The following is a 20,761-nucleotide window of genomic DNA, read 5'->3' as shown; positions in this document are numbered from 1 at the left end:
GGAAGGGTCCATGCACTCTGAATTCTCCGGGGGGCCTTGGAGACACCAATGAGTCCTGAAATGAGGCCTGGAAATGCTAAGGATGGAGCCCTGAACAGAGAGGAAACTGCTAAGTACCAATAAGCAACCAGCAGCAAACTATCTCCAAAACACCTCACTACTCGCACTGGCAATGCTGCTGATCCTTTTTATCCTGCCCTTGGATGAGGTTTTGCATATTGTCAGCTGACCACCTGCCCGTTTTGCCCATGCAATGAGCGTGAAATCGCACGGGCAACGTGAAATCTTGGTCTCGATTGAGGACTCGAAACGTCAACTCTTTTCTTCTCCGCCGATGCTGCCAGACTTACTGAGTTTTTCCAGGTAATTCTGTTTTTGTTTTGAAATCTTTGTCAATTCCCCTTTTAATTGCCTTAACTGGCATCTTAATTGATAGTGAGCATGGCTCCGACACCCACGTGTGCCCACCGACCGAAATATCGCACGAGCGCGGGATGACGTTGAGACGCTCGCGTGACATCATCTCGCGCAATTTTACGTCCAATAGAGTTGGGCGCACGCCTGTCTGATCAGCGTAAAATTCTGCCCATAGAATTGAACAGGCAGCTGGGTCAATATTTATACCAGTTTGGTTTCCCACGGTGTTGCATGCTGGTAGCCAATTCTGATATATTATTCTGGGTTCGAGGGTAGGAGGATTCTTGGTCAGAAATCAACATATAAATTTATAATTCTAAAGTCGAGCATCAAAAAATAAATCCCACACTTTCTACACTTACAACCTGTTTGTAATTTCTAAATGCATCATTGTTGCAAACTCTTCTTTTACATTTTTCACATATGATGCTGATGGAATGTTGTGTATCTCTGCAGCTTACATTATGATGAACCTGTGATGAACCTGTGTCAGAGGAGAGTGTGAGAGGAGGACTCCGAGCCATGCAGTCAGCAGCACGTAGAGGAGAGCAGAGGAGCTATAAAAAGAGCATGAGAAGTGGCGAGAGTTCAAGACCAGAGGTGACTGAGGGAGTTCAGTGAGGAGGGAGGTGGTGCTCCTTTCCTTTTCTATCTTTCCTCAGAAAGAAGAGTGATGGCCTTGGTAAGTAGGACCTGGTGAGTAAATTATAAAAGTGTAATAGTTTTAAATAAGTAGCTATACTTTAACTGAGAAGCGACAGGAATAAGGAAAATTTAGGGCCAATATTCAGAATAGATCAGAATTTAGGGAGCTAGGTAGAAAATTAGCAATCTGGACCTCAAATGTAGTAATCTCTGGATTACTCCTAGTGCCACGTGCCAGTGAGTACAGAACTGGGAGGATAAGGCATATGAATGCGTGGCTGGAGATATGGTGCAGGAGGGAGGGCTTTAGATTCCTGGGCACTGGGACTGGCTCTGGGGGAAATGGCACCTGTACAAGCTGGACAGGTTGCACCTAAACAGAGCTGGGACTGAGTTCCTTCTGGGGCGTTTTGCTAGTGCTGTTGGAGGGGGGCTTTAAACTAACTCGGCAGGGGTGTGGGAACCAGGAGAAAATATTAGAGAGGAATACCAGGGTGCACCGAATGCTGGGAGGGACCGATAGCACTAGTATAGAGAATAGTAAGTTAATAGGTGAATTCAGGGTGAGAGAGAAAGTAACAAAATCTATATCAGGGTTACAATGCATGTATGTGAATGCACAGAGTATAGGAAATAAGATTCGGGCATTACAGGCACAGATTGTCATGTGGAAATATGATATTGCAGTGATAACAGAGACCTGGCTCAAGGAAGGGCAGAACTGGATGTTAAATATCCCCGGGTACAAGGCATTCAGAAAAGATAGGAAAGGAAGGAAAGGAGGAGGGGTGGTGGTATTGGTTAAGGAGAGCACTACAGTGCTGGAGAAAGGATGTCCCAGAGGCTTCAAGGACAGAATCAATTTGGCCAGAGCTAAGGAACAAAAAGGGTGCAGATACATTGCTCGGTATAGCCTATAGACGCCAAATAGTGAGAAAGACGTGGAAGAACAAATCTGCAGGGAAATTGCAGAGAGATGCAGGCATTATAGAGTAGTTATAATTGGTGACTTTAATTACCTGAATGTAGACTGGGACAGTGGTAGTGTAAAGGGCAGAGAGGGGCAAAATTTCCTAGATTGTATTCAGGAGAATTTTCTACAGCAGTATGTGTCCAATCCAACAAGGAAAGATACACTGTTGAACCTGGTTCTTGGAAATGAGGTGGGCCGAGTAGACCAAGTGTCAGTGGGGGAACATTTAGGAGACAGTGATCATTGTATTGTATGTTTTAGGATAACGATAGAGAAGGACGATGGGCAATCCAGAGCAAGAATAATTAACTAAACGAGAGCCGACTTCGATGGTGCAAGAATGGAGCTGGGCCAGATAGACTGGAATAAAAGATTGTAATGAAAAACTAGCTCAACAATGGGCTACCTTTAAAAGAGAATTGATTTGGGCACAGTCAAGGTATATTCCATTGAAAGGGAAAGGTAGAGCAAACAAATCCAGAGCTCCCTGGATGAAAAAGGAGATAGAAATTAAGATGAAGAAGAAAAAGTGTGCTTATGACAGGTATCAGGTAGAACATACAATTGAAAAACAAGAGGAATACAGAAGGTTCCGAGGGGAGGTGAAAAAGCTTATTAGACAAGCGAAGAGGGATTAGGAGAAAAGACTGGCAGCCAACCTAAAGTGGAATCCCAAACTCTACTATAGGCATATGAATAGTAAAAGGGTGGTAAAAGGAGGAGTAGGACCGATTAGGGACCTAAAATGGAATCTACACATGGACGAAGGGGCCATGGCTGAGGTATTAAGTGAATACTTTGCATCCGTCTTTACCAAGGAGGTAGATGGTACCCAGGCCATGGTGACAGATGAGGAAACTCTGTCACAAAATTGATAAGGAGGAAGTGTTGAATAGACTGTCAGTACTTAAAGTTGACAAGGCACCGGGACCGGACGAGGTGCATCCAAGGATATGGAAGGAAATGAGTGGAAATTGCAGGGGCACTGGCCATAATTTTTCAGTCTTCCCAATACTCAGGGGAGGTGCCAGAGGACTGGAGAATTGCAAATATTACACCCTTGGTCAAAAAAGGCTGTAAGGATAAGCCCAGCAATTACAGACCAGTCAATTCAACTTCAGTGGTAGGCAAGATTCTAGAAACAATTATTCAGGATAGAATTAGTAGTCACATGGAAAAATATAGGCTGACAAGGAAGAGGCAGCATGGGTTTCTAAAGGGGAAATCGTGCTTAACTAACTTGCTGGAGTTTTTTGAAGAGGTAACAGAAAAAGTCAATGAGGGTAATGCTGTTGATGTGGTGTACATGGACTCTGAAAAGGGATTTAATACAGTGCTACACAGCAGACTAGTGAGAAAAGTTATTGCTCATTGAATAAAAGGGACAGTAGTAACGTAGATACAAAATTGGCTGAAAAATAGGAAGCAGAGACTAATGGCCAAAGATATTTTTCGGGCAGGAGGAAGGCTTGTAGTGGAGTTCCCCAGGGGTCGGTATTGGGACCCTTGCTGTTCCTGATATATATTAATGATCTAGATCTTGGTGTGCAGGGAATAATTTCAACGTTTGCGGATAATACGAAGCTTGGGAGTATTGTAAACTGTGAGGGGACGGTGTAGAACTTCAAAAGGACACAGGCAAGTGGTGGAGTGGGCAGATAGGTGGCAGATGAAGTTGAATGCGGAGAAGAAGTGTGAGGTGATGCATTTTGGTAGGAAGAACAAGGACAGACAATATAAAATAAGGGGTGAAATTTTGAAGTGGGTGCAGGAGCAGAAAGACCTGGGTGTATATGTGCATAGATCATTGAAGGTGGCAGGATAGGTAGAGAGAACAGTTAATAAAGCATTAGTATCCTGGGCTTTATTAATAAGGGCATAGAGTGCAAGAGCAGGAAGGTTATGCTGACTTTATATAAGACACTCATCAGAACTCAGCTGGAGTATTGTGTACAGTTCTGGGCACAACATTATTTTCCCCCCGTCGGGGAGGGTTGTGCGGGGGCAGGTGAGAGTGGGCGCAAACCCGATCGGCGCCTCCAATCGGGTCCGTGTCGCCACTTTAGGTGGGCGGGCCAATTAAGGCCCGCCCAATGTGACGCGCTCCCGAACCATGTGCACGAAAGAGAGCAGAAATCTCTGTGCCTCAGGGAGATTAGTTTATGGTTTAAACATTTAAATAAAGAAATTAAAAACTTTTAAAACATGTCGCCTCATGTGGCAGTGTCACATGAGCTGGAACTTGTCAATGAATTTTTTTTTAAAATTTTATTGAATTTTTAAACACTTCATGAAAGCTCATCCCGCCCGTGGATGAGGTTCCATGAAAAATGCGAAGGCTGCCTGGGCTCTTCGCCTACCCGCCAACTTTAAGGTTGGACGGGCAGCTCATTTTATTAATTCAATTAGTTTTTAACGGGCCTTAATCGGTCTTTGACAGTTTAGCAGGCGTGCAGCCAAGTCGGCTGTGTGCGCGCCGAACTGAAAATCGAAGTGACACGCAGTGACGTTGGGAGGCCCGCCCGACGTCACCGCGTGTCATTTTACACGTCAGCAAGCGGTCCCTGCTCCCGCTTGCCGACCCGAAAATTCTTCCCTATAGGAAGGATGTGAACACATTGGAGAGAGTGCAGAAGAGGTTTACAAGAATGGTTCCAGGATGGGAAACTTCAGCTCTGAGGATAGATTGGAGAGGTTGGGACTGTTCTCCTTGGAGAGAAGAAGGCTAAGAGGAGATTTGATAGAGATGTTCAAAATCATGAGGGGGCCGGACAGAGTAGATAGGGAGAAGCTGTTCCTACCTGTAAAAGGTTCAAGAATGAGAGGGCACAGATTTAAAGTGATTTGCAAAAGAAGCAAAAGTGACGTGAGAAAAAACTATTTCACACAAGTGGTTCAGGTCTGGAATGCACTGTCTGTTGGTATAGTGGAGGCAGGTTTAATCGTGGCATTCAAGAGAGCATTAGATGATTACTTGAATAGAAACAAGCTGCAGGGGTATGGGGAAAAGGCGGGGCAATGGCACCAGGTCATATTGCTCATTTGGAGAGCTGGTGCAGACATGATGGGCCAAATGGCCTCCTTCTGCGACGTTAAAATTCTGTGATTCTGTGTCCCACTGTACTTCCATTCTAACACCTTGGCATAATTCTTGAGATGCGTGTCAGGACCCTGTGAACGTCCTGACGCTCTGACCTATGTGGAAATTGCCCGAGAAGTGGAAACTTGCAATGGGCAATTGTCCTACTCCCCAGCATCCTCTGCAAATGCGTCTGACTCTGAATTAGAGACTTGGGACAGTTCCACGGCATTAATGTGGATAGTTACCCAGAAAATGTTAGGCAGTTTAAAACCTAGTCTAACATCTGGGTAACTACACAACTGACCCTTTCCAATCACTCACACTGTCCTCTCCCCTTCTAACCTCCTAACTTGACCCAACTACCCCCTGAACCGACTCATCTACCCCTCCAACCATCCTACTATCCCTGACCACCTGACTACCCACCGACCCGACCACCCTCCAACCCAACAAATCCCCAGGCCCAACTTCCACCTCAATCACCTGCACCGCACCCCCTAGTCACTCACCTATCTACTTCCCACCCTACCTGCCTAACACCTCACCCACCTGCCACCTCACCCAACTAGCACCTCGCCAACCTACCCCCTACCCACCTTACCCAGCTACCCACCCTACCCACTTATCCACCTCACCTTACCCACTTTACCCACTTACCTCACCCACCACTACCACCCTATCTATTCACTCATTCGTCCACTCACCCATTCACTAACATTCAAACTGGACATTTAAACTTACCTTATGGCAGCTGGTGCCATTAAAAAGGAGGCATGTCTTCTCTTCCCCACCGATCTATACTGGTTCAATGGAGGTCTTTGAGGGATGCTGCACTCCACATTTCTAGAAAAGTCGGGCTCAGATGGTCCCGGTACAAATGCAGAACTGCACCGAGTTGGGGGAATACTCAATCTTATGATGATTGCCACTTCTCAGAAGATCTAGGCCCTTGTTTTTGTTTGGTATAAAGCTCTGGGACTTTTTTTGGGAGCTGTTGCTAGTGCTAGTTTGCAAAGCTGGTCAGTGTATTTAGGGTTCTAATACTGCACAAGTGTTCCATCGCATTGAGGGATGTAAGATGTAATTATCACCATGCAAGGTGTAAATAATTGCATCTTACATAAAGCAGTGGCTGGCACTAGCATTCAGGGTGTGAGAGATGGAGCAGAGCAAATTAGACAGGTTTTTGAACAATGGTTTGTTCGACTCCTGGTTCAGGTATGGATATCAATGAAAGAAAATAAAAGTTGATGCAAATGGGCAGAGTGGAAAATCAAACCACAAGTCTTATAGCCTCTGTTTCTGTCAAAAAAAAGTCTCTCACAATCACTGGGATGTCGGATCAGTGCACCATACTAAAACATTTTAAGCAGCTTTATTAGAATGACCGCCAACCTGAAGGACATATGGACAATGAACAGCTGAGATGTGCTTTTCTTTCAGTCACTCATGTCTAACAAGGCTACGGCTTAATTTACTTATCTCCTATTTTCAGCCAGTGACATAAGGAATGACCTTTCCACTGATAATCACAGAAGTGCTGAGACAGAGCCCTCAGTAAGACACTGAATGAAAGAAAAAGAAAGTTCCTTGTAATGCCTTCCAAAGCTTCAGAATGTCCGAAAGTGCTTCACAACCAATGACTTGCTTTTGAAGTGTAGTCACTGTTGTAATGTAGGAAATACAGCAGCCAATTTTTGCACAGCAAACTCCCACAAACAGGGGTGTGGTAATGACCAGAAAACTTATTTCCCTGATGTTAGTTGAGGATAAATTTTGGCCAGGACACTGAGGAGGACTCTCCTGCTCTTCTTTAAAATAGTGTAGTGGGAACTTTTACATTAGGGAAGAAGGGGCTTCAGTTTAATGTTTCATCCAATAAGTCACGTCCCTAAGGGCGGACAGAGACATATGAATGGGGGGATAGGGGAGGGGGGTGGGTTTAAAGGAAAAGAGGGGAGAAGTGTGAGTCAGTCTTGGGGAAGTGCGGAGCACAGTGTTGGGGCCAGAATTTAAAGCCAGTCCTGAGGCAGTGTGGACCATGCTACAAGGCTATGCCTGGCACACATGTCTAGGTCGTAGTCCAGGGAGGGGAAAGGCCTGTCTATACAGTGTCAGTCGTGCACAGCATGGTGTGCAAGGCGTGGTCAGTCCCTCACACATTTGGGTCCTGGGGATTGGTGGCTTAGTATTGGGCAGCAGATGACACTGTCAAAGTCACAGGAGGCATCTGCAATCTGTAAATGGGGAACTGGTAAGTAAGAGGGGGCATAGTCGATGGTCTCATAGGTGGAGGGGCGAGGGGCGTGGTCCCTGTAGGTCACAGTGCATTTGGCCTCAAGATGGGAGTGTGAGGTTGACATGGGTACATCGTCAAAAATGGTTTGCGGGGAGGGCAGGAATATTGACAACATTTACGATGGGCTTCAGGGTTAAAGTGGGAGGCAGGAGAGTCATCAGAGGAATGGAAATTTGCACATGATGAGGAGGATAGGGTGGACTTGGACAGTAACAGCAGGGGGTTGGAAGCTGATCTTGAAATAGAATTGGAGAGAACCATTTCGACAGCCCAATGGAATGACACAGTTGAAAAATAACCTTTGAAAAAAATCGCCAAGGGAGGGCTGTGAGGCCTTGTGGGAGGTGTTGATACTGCACTTCTGGGCCAATTGAAAGGGAAACCCTAGTAATGATCAAGGCTCAGCTGAAAAATGTTAGGAAGAGTCAAATGCCAATTGAAGGACTTGGGCACCTTAACTCATGGACCGCATTCTTTCTACAGTTCATTGGAGCTCAGGGCAAATTTTGATTTGGTATGATTGACCATTTGTCCATCATAGAGGAATATGAAAAACTGGGTCAGAAAGATCAAAATATTAGAGGGCCACAGATAAAGTACATATGTAACATGCTTCAGACAACCTTACACATTGCAGTTCAGGGCTTACACGGCTCAACATTTGCAGTCTTTATATTAGGGCAAGGCTGGGCTGTGGTCTAGTCAAAAGGAGGCACCCTGACAGTGCCCTGGCTGAGGCTGATAGCACAGAATCACAGAACTGTTACGGTGTAGAAGGAGGCCATTTGGCCCATCGTGTCTGCACTGGCTCTCTGAGCATTTTAACTTGGTGCCAATCTCCTGCCTTTTCCCCGTAACCCTGCACATTGTTTCTATTTAAATAATCATCCAATCCCTTCTTGAATGCCTCAATTGAACCTGCCTCCACCACACTTCCAGGCAGTGCATTCCGAACCCTAGCTACTCGCTGTGTGAAAAAGTTTTTTCTCACCTCGCATTTGCTTCTTTTGCAAAACAATTTAAAACTGTGCCCTCTGCATTCTCAATGCATTTACGAGTGGGAACAGTTTCTCCCCAGCCACTCTGTCCAGAACCCTCATGATTTTGAAAACTTCTATCAAGTCTCCTCTCAGCTTTCTCCTCTCCAAGGAAAATAGTCCCAGCTTCTCCAATCTTTCCTCAGAACTGAAGTGTCTCATCCTTGGAACCATTCTCATAAATCTCTTCTGCACTCTCTCCAATGTGTGCATATCCTTCCTATAGTGTGGTGCCCAGAACTGTACATTATACTCCAGCTGAGGTCTAACCAGTGTCTTATATAAGTTCATCATAACCTCCCTGCTCTTGTACTCTATGTCCCTATTAATGAAGCCTGGAATACAGTATGCTTTAGAAACAGCTCTCTCTACCTGCCCAGCCATCTTTAATCACTTATCTACATATACACCCAGGTCTCTCTGCTCCTGCGCACCCTTTAGAATAGTACCCTTTATTTTATACTGTCTCTCCATGTTCTTTGTACCAATGTGTATCACCTCACACTTCTCCACATTGAACTTCATCTGCCACCTATCTGCCCACTTCACCAATGTGTCAATGTCCTTTCGAAGTTCTACACTGTCCTCCTCACAGTTTACAATTCTCCCAAGTTTTGTGTCATCCATAAACTTTGAAATTGTCCCCTGCACACCAAGATCTAGATCATTTATATATATCAGGATGAGCGAAGATCCCAATACTGACCCCCTTGGGGATTCCACTACAAACCTTCTTCCAGCCCAAAAAATACCCATTAACCATTACCCTCTGTTTCCTATCCCACAACCAATTTTGTATTCACATTGCTACTGTGCCTTTTATTCCATGACCTATAACTTTCTTCACAAGTCTGTTGTGTGGCACTGCATCCAAAGCCTTTTGGAAATCCATGGCTGTACTTAACCAGATCCAACCCTCTTTGTGAATGCACTGTCAAGCCTGGGGTGGTGGTGGTCTTGGGGTGGGGGGACCAGTATGGGAGGTAGCTCAGCTACCTATGATCCTTCAGGATGTGCTTCAGCTGCGAGGGAAGACCTGGGATGGAATGTATGGAATGAGGACAGCCCAAGGGCTTCACAATGACTTTCTAGTTTGGCAATGGAAGGTGATCGTTACACGGTAAGGTGCAATTATGTCTCTAATCTGTTTTCCCACAGACTCAAGGAGGAGTGCAGCATGCAGGCTGCAGGCAACTCTGGCTTCTTGATGGCTTTGGTGTAACTGAGAAGGAGAAGAAAGGCCCATCGCCGGCTGGCAGGGCTAACAGAAGAGCCTCACCCTGAGAAACATGGGCCAGAGGGGCCCCATGAATTCTCAGGAGCTGAGGAGGAGAGACCAATTCCACTGAGGCATTTGGCGAGACCCAGGGTGTACCAAAGACGCCTCTCAAACTTAGAGATGAGCAGGAGACTGTGCTGCAAACGCCTTCACTTGTCAAGGGATGTGGTGGCTCACATCTGCCACATTCTTCGATCGGGTCTGACACCGCAGAAATTAGGGGGCCATCCATTGCCAGTGGCTCTAAAGGTGACCACCACACTCAACTTTTTTGCAAGTGGTTTGTTCCAGTGTTCCATTAGGGACCTCTGTAGAATATCACAATCCCATACTCATGAATGCATAAGGGAGGTCACCAATGGCCTTTTCAATAAGACACACGATTACATTCAGTTCTCCCTAGATGATGTCAGTCAGGCTGCCAGAGCACTGGAATTTGAACTGAACTCCGGCTCCCAAAAGTGCAGGGTGCCATCCACTGTACACATGTAGCCTCAAGAGCTCCCTGGCAGCAGTCACTATAATTTATCAATAGAAAAAGCTTCCACTCTCTCAATGTGCAGCTGATCTGTGATAACCAAAAGCAGATTATGCAGATTTGTGCGAGGTACACTGGGAGCTCGCACAACTCTTACGTCTTGGTCACTCACAGGTGCCACATCTCTTCATGGGTCCTCAACACATTCAGGGTTGGCTCATCGGTGATAAAGGCTACCCCCTAAAGACGTGGCTAATGATGCCCGTCCAGTGGTCACAGAGTGCTTCAGAGGAGTGGTACAATGCAGCTCATTCCGCGACACGCTCTTTAATTGAGCAGGCCATTGGCATGTTGAAGATGCATTTCAGATGTTTAGACCAATTAGGTAGCACTCTCCAATACTCTCCCCAGAGGGTGTCCCAAATTATTGTGTTTTGCTACGCCTTAGAAATGGGGGAATGAGTTACCACATGGAGAAATGGAGGATCTGCATGTCTACTCCAATAAGCAGCATGCCAAAAGGGATGACATCAAAGAGGGTGGGGATGATGATGCCCCACAGGAAGAGGCCATTGCATGGGTCAGACATGGCAGACATGCCCATGAGACACTTATAATGACAATGTTCTAAGGCAATGAAGAAGACTAGCTTATATGAGCACATTTCATTTGTCCCTTCGATGCAGGGTGGACATTCACACCTTCTTTGTAATCCTCAACATCTCAATGAAGGACATTTTCTATTCATTCATTCATAGGATGTGAGCTTCACTGGCTGGGTCAGCATTTATTGCCCATCCCTAGTTGCCCATGAGAAGGTGGCGGTGAGCTGCCTTCTTGAACCACTGCAGTCCATAAGGTACAGGTACACCCATAGTGCTGTTAGGAAGGGAGTTCCAGGGTTTTGACCCAGTGACAGTGAAGGAACGGCGATATATTTCCAAGTCAGGAAGGTGAGTGACTTGGAGGGGAACTTCCAGATGGTGGTGTTCCCATCTATCTGCTGCCCTTGTTCTTCTAGATGGTAGTGGTTGTGAGTTTGGAAGGTGCTGTCTAAGGAGCCTTGATGAATTCCTGCAGTGCATCTTGTAGATGGTACACACTGCTGATACTCTGTGTCGATGGTGGAGGGAGTGAATGTTTGTGGACAGGGTGCCAATCAAGCAGGCTGCTTTGTTCTGGATGGTGTCAAGCATCTTGAGTGTTGTGGGACTTGCACTCATCCAGGCAAGTGGGGAGTATTCCATCACACTCCTGACTTGTGCCTTGTGGATGGTGGACAGGTTTTGGGGAGTCAGGAGGTGAGTTACTCGTCATGCTATTCCTAGCCTCTTACCTGTTCTTGTAGTCACAGTATTTAACAGTCTTCAAGAGGCAGGAACACCAGAAACATCAATGCACACATGCTGACTTTTTCCAGCATTTTCTGTTTTTGTTCCAGATTTCCAGCATCTGCAGTATTTTGCTTTTATCTCAACCTGCTGACCTACCCTGTTTGATTGCCAGTAACAGCCACCACCAGCAACTGAGATCTTAAATTATCTGAAATTGATTTGCACGGAATATAAAATGCAGGTGAAAACGTCCATGCCATGGGTCTTTAATGGTCCTGAGAAATATGCATAGAATCTACAGCTAAACACAATCCCCGCCTGGAGTTCCTTTAATCTACTCTAATAAGGATTAATGAATGCATTACAAGCACATTCAAATTAGAGGGAATCCTGCTTGTGTTGCCAATGAGATCTGTCAGCTAAAATCACACTGTTATTATGTCTTCACATACAACCCTACCTTATATTTACCACACAAACATGTTTCCTGATTTAATAAAGTTTGCAGGAACTCTCACTCAACATTATTGCAATCCTTGGTTTGATGTCATTCCAGATACTCCAGATTAAATTAATCCAAAGTGATTCAGTCACAGCATTACATTGGTTGCCATTTTAAATAGACGAAAGACTTATATTTATATCACATCTATCAGGACTTCAGGATGTCCCATGGAGTACTTTTAAATTGTAGTCACTGTTACAATGTCGGAAACATGGTAGCCATCTTGTGAACAGCAATATCCCACAAACAGTAATGTGATATTGAGCAAATAATCTGTTTTTAGGTTTTGATTGAGGGATAAATATTGGTCCAGGACACAGAAAAGATCTCCCCTGCTCTTCTTTAAATAGTGCCATAGGGTCTGTTATGTCCACCTGAAAGGAAAAACAGGGCCTCTGCTCAACGTTTTATCTGAAAGACGGCACCTCTGGCTGTGCAATTTCAGAAAGGAGACAACATTCAAGGAACATTGTCCCAAAACAGCATCCAAACTCCAATGGGGCATGTGGGCCTTATATCTCCCCAAGCAAGGTACCTGTGATATGAATGATTCCAAAACACCTCCAACTTCATCAGATTATTCCAGAGCTAGATCACTATCCACTTCAGCAGACTGAACTCCACACTCTGCAGCAGATACTAGAAATAATTTTAGAGCAGGGCCAATAACAGTAAAGGTGTGAGATGTCCTGAATCCAACACATGCTCCTAATCACCCATTGAATCAGTTGTGGGCAAATCCCAGCATTTACTGTAGGTCTAATTTGAATATTAATGAAAGCAGCATTTAAAACGGCTTTGGTTTTTGAGAGCTATTTTATGCTAATTATGCATTGAAACTGACACCACCTAGAGGCAAATAGGGTTTGAAATAGAATCTTCACTTTGCTTAAATGCAGCGTATGATAATTAAGGGGGTGATGGGGGTCTGTAAACTAGTTCCAATTCCTGTATTTCTTGAAGAGCTTGCAGCAATGCCTGACAATTCCTGACGATCAACCCCTGCCATGTGACCTTGTGCAGAGCTCTAATTATAAAAATAATTGATTTCCAGCAAGTTAAAATAAGATCTATTGTTCTGATTAATGCAGTCACAAATTTTCACCTGTCAGCTAAAGAATGCTCGATCCTGTGAGTTGCTGGATTGCTCTGATTCCAACTTGTGCACGACTGATCTAAATCCGGAGAGTAGATTCTCTCCAAAGGCCATCTCTCATGCATGAATAACGGTCAACTGCAATTTCCCAAGTACCCAAACAATAAAGAGCATCCTGATTGGGACTTTAGCTCTGAACTGTCTTCTCTCTTTGCGGAGCCGGCTTTTCTGAAAATGGAAAAACAGTTCAGAGCTGAAGCCCCAGTCAGGATGCTGTTTTATGTTTGATTACCCAGGTATGATTAGTGACAGTGGTTGTCTTGGCATCTTACAGGTGCTGGAAAATCTTCGATGGTCAGACCAGTCAGCCACCCAGGAGGTAACCACAATGCCTCCAGTGGAGGATGTAAAAGAGAGCCACCAGCAGTCAGATGAACCTCAACCTCTGGCTCTAATGATGGTACAACAGGTCAACATTGCAGCCACCAAACATAGGATGCATCTCCCAGTGAGCATGCCAAAGCCACATAGGATGCTGGAACCTGGTAGCAGCCGTCCATTGCCGACATCAAAACGCAGAGGTGAGCGTATCACTAAACCTCATTCTAGTCACAGGAACGCTCATCCTCCACCACAGAGAACATCGTGATGACCCAACGATGACAGAAGAAGTGAAAAAAGTGTTAAGGAGACGAGCACAATTTTCATCCACCCTGCAAGAAATGAGTTAGTGCAGCAACGACCGACCAGCGCAACAGCCGAACCGATCAAGCATCGCTCAACACGAAATAATGGAAGAAAAGTGTGTACCAGCAAACATGGAGACAGCTCCTAGCTTGTACCCTTTACTGTATATTTGTAAATAGTTCTAAGAGTCAATAAAGACTTACACTTGTTTCGCTTCTTCCATTACAGCCTTGGTTCAAACATGGACAAAAGAGCTGAACTCCAGAGCTGAGGTGAGTGACTGTCCTTGACATCAAGCATTTGAGGAGTGTGGCATCAAATACACCTAGAAAATTAATGTAAATGGGAATGAGGGGGAGAATTCTTTACTGGCTGAGCCACATCTAACAGAAAGGAAGATATTTGTGGATATTAGAGGCAAATCATCTCAACCCCAGGACATTACTGCAGGAGTTCCTCAGGTTAATGTCCTAGGTCCAAACGTGTTCAGCTACTAAATCATAAGGTCAGAAGTAAGGATGGTGTGTCTGATTGACCATCCCCCACAAAACACACCCACTCCCTGTGAGTCAGAAAGGTTGAAATCCAGGCCTTGGGCTTCAAATTCAGTCGGAATATGATTCAAGAGTTAAACTGTGGTGAACATTGAATGACAAGAGCAAAACTGCACCAAAAAACTCTTCATTCAACACTCAGTCTCTGAAACCAATCAATGTAACTCAAACAGACACCATTGATTCTTAAGGATCAAATGCTGGGAGGCTGGTTAATTTAATTCATCGACACTTTCCATCATGTACTTGTTAAAGATATGCAAAAGGCACAAGAGGAAGCTTAGACAGTCACACCTCTATAATTGGCCCCATAGTGAAGAATTCATGCCTAGATTGGAACTGGCCTCTCTGAATCAAGAGAACACTGATGAGGAATCCAGACTACATACCTCATGTACCTCACGTCTGCCATGTACCTGCCCCATGTCCCTTCTGCATGTACCTGCCCATGTACCTGCTCCACGTCACTGCCCAGATACCTCTACTCTCCCATGTACATAGCCCATATAACTCTCATCTTCCAAATACCTGCCCCATGAACCATCCCAATGTATCTCTCCTCAACCATGTACATACTCCATGTACCTTCTCCATGTGCCTCTCCTCTGACTCCATATACTGGTCTCAGGTCTCACCAAGGGATTCCTACTAGGCTAGGGAAAATGGAACACCCAGCATTTCCTCTTCCCCTCCTCTTGTCTCTTGACCTGCCTCTTGGGCACCTCCGTCACTGACCCAAAGGAAGTGTTACACTGTCAGTGGCACAGTGCTGATGGAGCATGGTACTGTCAGTGGCATAGCACTGAGGGAGTGCTGCACTGTCAGTGGCACAGTACTGAGAAAGCGTGGCATTGTCAGTAGCACAAATATGAGGGAGCGCAGCACTGTCAGTAGCATAGCACTGAGGGAGCACAGCATTGTCAGTGGCACAGTACTGAGGGAGTGCTGCACTGTCAGTGGGACAGTACTGAGGGAGTGCTGCACAGTTGGAGGGGCAGTACTGAAAGAGTGCTCCACTGTTGGAAGTCCAGTACTGAAGGAGTGCTGCACTGTTAGAGGGGCAGTTCTGAGGTTGTGCGCACTGTTAGAGGAGTTGTACTGAGGGAGTGCTGCAATGTCAGTGTCACAGTACTGAGGGCGCATTGCACTGTCAGTGGGGCAGAATTGAAGGAGTGCTGGACAGATGGGCAGTACTGAAGGAGTGCTGTACTGTTGGAAGGGCAGTAGTGAAAGAGTGCTGCACAGTTGGAAGGACAATACTGATGGAGTGCTGCATTCTTGGAGGGTCAGTACTGAGGGGGCACTGCACTTAGAGGAGCAGTATTGAGGGAGTCTTGCACTGTTAGAGGAGCCATCTTTCAGATGATTTGATAAACCACAGCCTTGTTTGTCTATTAAAAATCCCATTGTGTTAAGCAGCAGAAGAATTTGAAGAGTTCTCCCAATGTCCTAAACCCTCCCACAACCAACAGCAGCAAAAAGAAATATGTTGCTCATTCAGCTCATTGTGGGATCTTGCTGTGGAGGAATGGCTGTCAGATTTGCATATCTATTATTAGAGCCTGCACTCATAGGACCCCACTCATAGGGAGAAATTATTCAGGAGGACCCCATTCACTTCTTCTTCTGTTAGCTTGTTCCAACCCATTTGCCAACCCTGCCTCTACTCCCTGCTTTCCACTGACCTGAATGTCTGGATAGATTTGGGCTGGCCCACCTTCTGTCTTAACCTGCACATACTGCAACACTGTCCAGTCACACTCTTCCAACCCGAGAGAGATAGATTCTGCAACTATGGCCATAGAGACAATAAGGGACAGAGAAAGTAATGTAGAGTTAATTAGAGAATGGTCAACAGGCAAAGTGACAGCTAAAGACATCTAAAAAAAGTGAAGGAGTGACCTAATAAATGCCTTTAAGATTATAAAAGGATTTTGATAGCACAGGTGTAAAGAAGATACTTCTATTTGCAGGGGGTCAGAACTAGGGATCAGAAATATAAGATAGTCACTAATAACTCCAATAGGGAATTCAGGAGAAATTTCTCTACCCAGAGAGTGGGGGTGAGAATGTGGAGCTCACTGCAACAGAGGCTGGTTGACGTGAATAGCATGGACGCATTTAAGGGGAATCTGGATAAACAAGTGAGAGAGAAATGAATAAACAGTTATGCTGATAGGGTGAGATGAAGTAGGGTGGGAGGAGTCTCGTGTGGAGCATAAACAATGGCTTGGATCAGTTGGTCCAAATGGTCTGTTTCTGTGCTGTAAAGACTGTTTAATTCTAGGTACATCTCACTGCTCCAGCTAAGTTCTGAGTCATTGATGTATGTGGTATTTCGAGGAAATTCTGAGAGGTGTTTACAAAGACTTAATTACTACCTTCTCCTTTCACACAAACAGAAAAATACCAAGAGAAGCAACAATCTAACACATGCCTTTAGGAAAGACGCATCACAATTGAAATAAGTTTTTACAGTTTAGAAATGGAGAATAGATTGAAGAAATAATCCAACTTCAGTCAGTCGACAAAATACCCAAGCTGGGGAACAGAGGATCTGCATATAGCTCCAATTTGAAGGTTCTGCCCCCTTATTCTGGACTTCCCCCACCAGAGGAAATAGTTTCTTTCTATGTGCTCTATCAATTCCTTTAATCATCGCAAACACCTCAATTACATCACCTGTTAATCTTCTATAGTAGTGGTATACAAGCCCAGTATCTGCAACACGTCCTTATAATTTAACCGTTTTAGCTCCAGTATAATTCTGATGAATCTTTGCTTTTGGCCCCTCCAAAGCCAATATTCCTTGCTGAGTCAGGGTACCCAGAACTGCACCCAGCTACACCAGATGTGAATGCAGTACTCCAAATGTGAATGCCATACTTCAGGTGTGAGTGCAATACTCAAGAAGTGAATACAGTACCCTAGATGTGAATACAGTGCTCAGAAAGTGAATGCAATACTCCAGGTGTAAATACAGTACCCCAGAAGACAATACAGTATTCCAAATGTGATTACAGTGTTCCTGAAGTGAATTCAATACTTCAGATATGAATACAATATTCAAGGTGAGAATGCAACACTCCAGATGTGAATGCAGTGTTCCAGGTGTGAATATGATACTCCAGATGTGCACGTGACCCTCCAGATGCCTACAGTGCTCAAGGTGTGAATGCAATACTCCAAATGTGAATGTGGTACTCCAGATGTGTGTGCGATACTCTAGATGTAAATTCAGTACTCAGTATATGAATGCAATGCCCAAATGTGAATGTGGTACTCCAAATGTTTGTGTGTATGAGAGATACTCCAGGTGTGAATGCAATACTCCAAATCTGAATACAGTGCTCCAGATGTGAATGCAACACTCCAGATGTAAATACAGTACTCAAGATGTGAATGCAATATTCCAGATGTGAATACAGCACTCCAGATGTGAATACAATACTCCAGATGTGAATACAATACTCCAGGTGTGAATTCAATACTCCAGGTGTGAAAACAGGACTCCAGGTGTGAATGCAATATGCCAGATTTGACCTGAACAATGCTTTGTACAATGAAGAACAATGGCAGTAGCAATAACAATAGGTTGTATTTCCAATAAGGGAAGATTTAACGTTGGTAAATATTTCACAAACTATAAGGAAACAAGCTAGATGCTAAATAAAAAAGCAGATATTAGTATTGATATGGTGTGCTCTCTTACCTGAAGGGCTCTGTGCTGGTCTGTATGTTCCAACTTCCAATCAATGAAAGAGGGGAAGTCTAAATAGTCTAACACAAATCATTCCTTGCTGTTGTTTCAGTTGTTTGCAAGCTCTATCAGTTATATAACATATGTCTTAGACTGGAATTTTGGTGACACACAGTAATAAATAAGCTGTATTTCGTAAAATTTAGACATTTTATTGCATTGTGCTTTTGCCGTACAATGAATGGAATAGACTTTTGAAACAGTAACTGCATGCTAACAGAAGTTGACAATAAACAAGACTCAATATGTATTTCCTGTCAAGACTTTGGACCCATGTTATATTCAGAAGTCAATGTCTGAATTGTTTTCATTTGTATTTCTCAAAGACCATGTTGGTGAAGGAGGCAAGAGCATCTCTGACCATTATCACATATCAGGATGTCAAATTCAGGTACATTAGTAATGACATGGTCTATTACACCATTGTGTTGGCTGCTTGTGTTACACAAAGAAATTCAGAAGAAATTTCTTTACCTAGAGAATGTTGAGCTCATTACCACAAGGAATTGTTCAGTGGAAATTCAATAGAGCATGTGAAGGAGAAAGGAATAGGGGGATCACTTGATAGGGTGAGATGAAGCGGGATGGGAGGAGGCTCGTGTGGAGCACAAACACAGGCACATGTCTGTCAGGTCATGTCGCCTATTTCTGTGTTGAAAATACTGTGTAACTTTACTCCCACATCAGGATAAAACATTCCTAAGGAGATTTTGGATTTGAAGTGATTTTGTTTTTCCAAACAAAGCACCGGTGGTAACCAATGAAACTGAATGGGTCACCATTGGGTCAGTATTGAGGTCACCAATGAGTCATCAATGGGTCATCATTGGGGTCACCAATGGTTCAGCATTGGGGTCATCATTGGTGTCACCGTTGGGTCACCACCATTGGGCACAATTAGGCAGCAATAGGGTCACCATTGGCCTTATGATTGCACAACCTAGCCTGATCACTCCATGCTCCATGGTATTGAAGCCTTGGTGAAGCTTTCCAGTAGAGAGTGGCACAGTGGCCTGAATACTATTTGTACAATACAGAGTCTCCATGGCCTTCCAACATTGGCAATACCTCACAAATCCTTTTCTTCATTGATAAGAAGAGGTGGAGGGCCATGGACAAATGGTGCTGTGGACCAGTTGTGCATTACAGAAACTGCACAACTTTTATTTCCATTGAAGCTGCAGTATGCTCCATCTACAGGATCCTATCCACCACCTTAAAGGTTCATTCCCTCCACGGCTGGAAGATGTGTAGCATATACAATATACACTGCAGCAACTCACTGAGACTCCTCCTAGGGGGAGACAGTGGCATAATGGTAATGTCACTGGACTACTAATCCAGAGGTCCTGTCCAGTGTTCGAGGGACGTGGGTGCAAATCCCATGGCAATTGGTGGAATTTAAATTAAATTACTAAATCTGGAATTATAAAAAAGGCTAGTCTCCATAATGGCAACCATGCAACTATCATCGATTGTCATAAAAACCCATTTGGTTCACTAATGTCCTTTAGGGAAGGAAATGTCCTGGTCTAGCCTACATGTGACTCCAAACCTGCCCTCTGAAATGGCCCGGCAAGTCATTCAGTTCAAGGACAATTAGGGATGGGCAGCAAATGCTGGCTTAGTCAGTGATGCCCACACCCCATGAAAGAATAAAGGAAATAAAGTATCTCCTAGACCCATGAACTCTACTGTGGAGAGGACTAAGGGCAGCAGACACATGGAAACACAACCACGTGCAAGTTCCCCTCCAAGTTACACACCATCGAGACATGGAAGTATATTGCCACTCCTTCACTATCACTGGATTAAAATCCTAGAACTCCCTCCCTAACAGCTCTGTGGGTGTACCTATACGAGGTGGACTACAGCAGTTCAAGAAGATGAGTCTACATACAAAGGGTGGAATTCGCTTTGGCAAATGGTAACTGATGCTGGATCAATAAAAACGAATAAAATAAGTTTCAAATAAAATAGATCAAATAAAACAAATTTTAATTCTGAGGTTGATAGACTTTTGTAATCCAAATGTATTAAAGGGTATGGAGTTAGGTCACAGATCAACTATGATCTCATTGAATGGTGGAACTGGCTTGAGGGGCCAAATGGCCTTCTCCTGTTCCTATGTTCCTACAAGCTGGTGCCTTGTTGGTGAATCAGAACAGCGGGATCTGTTATGATTAGCACCTTGGGATCTCTGGGTATCAATGGGGAATAGAGTTTAAAATATCCCCCCGCCCCCATGGAACCCATACACTCCACCATGGTAAAAGCACAGATACCTCGCACAGATTCTTCAATCAACCTTACTTTAGCAGGTCATAAACTCATTACAGGTGACACCAGACAAAGGGCCTTGTCAATTGACAGCCCATCTTACACTGGGGATCGGGGTGGGATGTAAGATGGTGTACCAATTCATTATTGCCCTTTCCAAGCTGTATGGTTGAAAAACAATTTCATCCCCATTCAAATCTTTCACATTGATAAGAAAGTCCAGGTCTGCTGGTCTGGCAGTTGTGGTTATATACATTGCAAGATTCTTTAAGAGAGATAATGTACCTCTGAATACCAGGTGCTAGTGTCCAGACATATAGGATGTCACCTAATTA

Source organism: Cetorhinus maximus, chromosome 9 (assembly GCF_964194155.1).
Source record: "Cetorhinus maximus chromosome 9, sCetMax3.hap1.1, whole genome shotgun sequence".
NCBI lineage: Eukaryota > Metazoa > Chordata > Chondrichthyes > Lamniformes > Cetorhinidae > Cetorhinus > Cetorhinus maximus.
This window is presented reverse-complemented; position numbering follows the sequence as displayed.